The following is a 4455-nucleotide window of genomic DNA, read 5'->3' on the forward strand; positions in this document are numbered from 1 at the left end:
ATTTAAAATGAATTAAAAATTTTCATCAGACCGGAAGTAGGCATAACCTAGGCGCCATGTTTCCGTCGTACAAGTTTTCACCGTTGCAGTCACCGTTTCAATCGCTCTTCGTGTGGACGTGTATTATTTCTAGTCATGTGTTGTGTAGATGATTCGCTTAAGGTAGGTGTTCGGACTTATTTCTTTAATATTAATTAAACCGTATTTGCCTTGTCGGCCTTAAAATAAAGCTATTTTTTTTTCATCGCAATCGAAGTGTTAGATCTAGAATCTAGTTCCCCCGCCTCCGCTTCGCTAATTCGACTTAATGTAACTATGACACAACTATTAAATCTAGAGTCTCTATTTTAATTAAATAATTAGGAATTCTATCTCTAGATGATATCTAATCTATTCCCACACGTGTGTGCAAGTAGGATTTAACGTCAGAACAGGTGTGGTGGTCTAGGCGTCGCTATTTTTGACGGTAGGAATTTTTTTTTTAAATTCGTAAAATTTTATATAGACTTTATATAGCAATTTACTAAGACCGACCCTAACGCCCAGTAAATATTTAATTACCACATTGTTATGGACACGGTGTATTAGGTAGGGCCGAGGGCTATCCATAGGTACCAATTTTTAAATTTTGTGACAATTAGGAGCCGAGTTATAAAATAAATTTAAAATACTGGTTCTGGTCTTAGACTTTATATAGCAATTTACTAAGACCGACCTTAATACCCATTAATTATTTAATTAGCGCATAGTTATGGACATCCTGTATTAGGTTGGGCCCAGGGCTATCCGTAGGTACCAAGTTTATAATTTTGTGACGATTATTAGTCGAGTTATAAAATAAATAAAAAAAAACTGGTTCTGGTTTGCACTACATTTCTTTCTTCTTTAACGGCGGACTCCCGGTCCAGCCCCATGGGTTACCCGTGAGCCGGGGCCTCGTTAGCCTGGACGGCTCCGATGTGACCGCGGATTGTTGTGGCCCGCCTCAGCCCGAGTCGAGATCACCCTTCCGATCGAAGGTGGACGCCATAGGGCGCCCGGGATAGCCCGGGGCGCTGTTCGTCACCCGAGCGCAGGGGCGCCGGGAGACGCCCCCGGTGAAGTTTGGCGGGTGATTCTGGTAGAGCTCCCCACCCCCGATCGCAGGACACCCCTCGCCGCCCGCCCAGGTGTCGAGGTGGCCGCGGGGGAACTCGGGGCGTTTTGGCTCCCCCTTGTGCCGGAGCGGCGCCCTCGGTCCCAGAACGCCCCTGGCGGGTGATTCGCATGCCCCCTGGGGTGGGGAACGCGGGTGGGTGGTCGTAAAGCGTGTAACCGCAGTGGGGGCGGCCCCTTAGTCGGGGGCGCCAAAGTTGGCACCCCACCTGGGGCGCCCCCCGGAAGTGTGGCGCCCGCGCGAGTGAGCCCCGTAGATGCGCCCCCGACACCCCCGCGCCGCCCCCCGGGTCGCGGCACCCCCGGCGCCCTCCGTGCGGGCTCCCCTCATGGGGCGGCACCCCGGTCCTCCCCGAGACTATGTACCCGATTTTTCGGTTTAACACTAGAGGTATGGGCAGAAATACGGCGGTTAAAAACGGTCTGTATCTACTATTGTGGAGGTGAGTGTCGGTGAAGCCTCTATGTGACGCTAGGATCCGCGCTCCCTCGCAGCCAGCGACATGTGCCCGATCTGACCGTGCGTGGCTCAGTCTCCCGACTAGCTTCCCGGTAAAATGCGGGCTCGGCGCGCAGGTCGCGCCAGTGAAGGTAAAAGTACGTGTCCGTAGCGTGAAGCCAGCGGCGACGCGCAGTGCTAACGCAACCAAGCAGTATTGGTGGCTCGATAAAAGTCTCGCACTGGCCCAGCCCTCGGAACGGGCGACGGGTCTGCAAAACGCAGTCGGCTCGATGCAAATCGAGAGATTTCCCGGCGACGCCGTGTTTACGGTGAAGGGGGAAATGTGAGCGGTCCGATGTGAAAAAATCCGGGAATGCCGGGATCCGTTCTCTCGCTAGAGCGTTGTCTCCCGTCCCCGCGATGTGTTGTGGAAAAACGTCTCGCAAACGATAGCTATCTGGTTGATCCTGCCAGTAGTCCATATGCTTGTCTCAAAGATTAAGCCATGCATGTCTAAGTTCACACTGTCCCATGGTGAAACCGCGAATGGCTCATTAAATCAGTCGAGGTTCCTTAGATGACACGATCCTACTTGGATAACTGTGGCAATTCTAGAGCTAATACATGCAATCGAAGCTCCGACCTTTATCGGGAAGAGCGCTTTTATTAGTTCAAAACAATCGGCGCGGCCTCGCAAGGGGTTGCGTCGTCCCATTTGGTGACTCTGGATAACTTTGTGCTGATCGCATGGCCTCGCGCCGGCGACGCATCTTTCAAATGTCTGCCCTATCAAATGTCGATGGTACGTGATATGCCTACCATGTTTGTAACGGGTAACGGGGAATCAGGGTTCGATTCCGGAGAGGGAGCATGAGAAACGGCTACCACATCCAAGGAAGGCAGCAGGCGCGCAACTTACCCACTCCCGGCACGGGGAGGTAGTGACGAAAAAATAACAATACGGGACTCTTTCGAGGCCCCGTAATTGGAATGAGTACACTTTAAACCCTTTAACGAGGATCTATTGGAGGGCAAGTCTGGTGCCAGCAGCCGCGGTAATTCCAGCTCCAATAGCGTATATTAAAGTTGTTGCAGTTAAAAAGCTCGTAGTTGGATCTCAGGCGCAGGCGGGCGGTCCGGCTCGCGCCGGCTCACTGCCCGTATCTCCTGCCCTACCGTCTGTCGGCTCTCTCCCGCGGGTGCTCTTCACTGAGCGTCCCGGGTGGCCGACGCGTTTACTTTGAAAAAAATTAGAGTGTTCAAAGCAGGCCTCGCTGCCTGAATAATGGTGCATGGAATAATGGAATAGGACCTCGGTTCTATTTTGTTGGTTTTCGGAATTGGAGGTAATGATTAACAGGGACAAACGGGGGCATTCGTATTGCTGCGTTAGAGGTGAAATTCTTGGATCGCAGCAAGACGAACTACTGCGAAAGCATTTGTCAAGAATGTTTTCATTAGTCAAGAACGAAAGTCAGAGGCGCGAAGACGATCAGATACCGTCGTAGTTCTGACCATAAACTATGCCACCTGGCCATCCGCAGGAGTTGCTTCGATGACTCTGCGGGCGGCCTCCGGGAAACCAAAGGTTTTGGGTTCCGGGGGAAGTATGGTTGCAAAGCTGAAACTTAAAGGAATTGACGGAAGGGCACCACCAGGAGTGGAGCCTGCGGCTTAATTTGACTCAACACGGGAAAACTCACCCGGTCCGGACACTGTAAGGATTGACAGATTGATAGCTCTTTCTTGATTCGGTGGGTGGTGGTGCATGGCCGTTCTTAGTTGGTGGAGCGATTTGTCTGGTTAATTCCGATAACGAACGAGACTCTAGCCTATTAAATAGTTCGCCGGTTCCTCGATGCGCCGGCGCAACTTCTTAGAGGGACGAGTGGCGTTTAGCCACACGAGATTGAGCAATAACAGGTCTGTGATGCCCTTAGATGTCCGGGGCCGCACGCGCGCTACACTGAAGAAATCAGCGTGGATGCCTCCCTGGCCCGAAAGGGCTGGGAAACCCGTTGAATCTTCTTCGTGCTAGGGATTGGGGCTTGTAATTGTTCCCCATGAACGAGGAATTCCCAGTAAGCGCGAGTCATAAGCTCGCGTTGATTACGTCCCTGCCCTTTGTACACACCGCCCCGTCGCTACTATCGATTGAGCGGTTCAGTGAGGGCCTCGGATTGGTCTCGGTCTGGCACGCAAGTGCCGGCACCGTTGGCCGAGAAGACGCTCGAACTCGATCGCTTGGAGAAAGTAAAAGTCGTAACAAGGTTTCCGTAGGTGAACCTGCGGAAGGATCATTAACGAATTGTTGTTTCGTGTGCGTTACCGCGCCATGAGCAATAAAACTCGTAACAAAACGTCTTGTCCGATGCTAGCCCGGTCGGGACTTGGCCGCACGAAGCGCGGTTCCGACTGGCTCGACCGCTCCCCTGTTTCGGGGTACCTAGTGCATGTCCTCGATGCGACCCACGGTGACGGGCTAGAGCTGCGAACGGGCTCGCCGGGTCGCGCTAGGTTCAAAGAGTGGCTCGCGTGTTCGGTGAATTGTGCCGGGCCCGGGCGACCGCCCCGCTTATGTGGCGACCAAAGGGGTACCTGCGTCTCTTTCCCTCTTTCGAGGGAACGAGGCGGGAGCTCCAGCTTCCTATAGCAGGCCGCGAGGTTCAAAGAGTCCGACGCTGCTCTCGCGTCGGCCGCCCCTTGTCCTCACGTTACATTTTTCATTTTGAACGCATTGTGCATTTTTTCACTTTTCGATACGACTGACGGCCAGGAGCGCCTCGGTTAAAAAAAAATCCAAATACAACTTTGGGCGGTGGATCACTCGGCTCGTGCGTCGATGAAGAGCGCAGCCA

The 4455-nt window shown here is 52.8% G+C and overlaps 1 non-coding gene across 1 annotated transcript; it reads left to right on the forward strand.

The window, feature by feature from the left end:
- Positions 1-2051: 2051 nt before the first annotated feature.
- On the forward strand, positions 2052-3900 carry LOC131933591 (small subunit ribosomal RNA). Its single transcript, XR_009385076.1, has one exon. It is a non-coding gene; the product is annotated as a small subunit ribosomal RNA (ribosomal RNA).
- Positions 3901-4455: the final 555 nt, after the last annotated feature.

The sequence above is a fragment of the Physella acuta genome, unplaced genomic scaffold, assembly GCF_028476545.2.
Source record: "Physella acuta isolate Inbredline_101_S28 unplaced genomic scaffold, ASM2847654v3 ptg002568l, whole genome shotgun sequence".
NCBI classification, from domain to species: Eukaryota; Metazoa; Mollusca; class Gastropoda; family Physidae; genus Physella; species Physella acuta.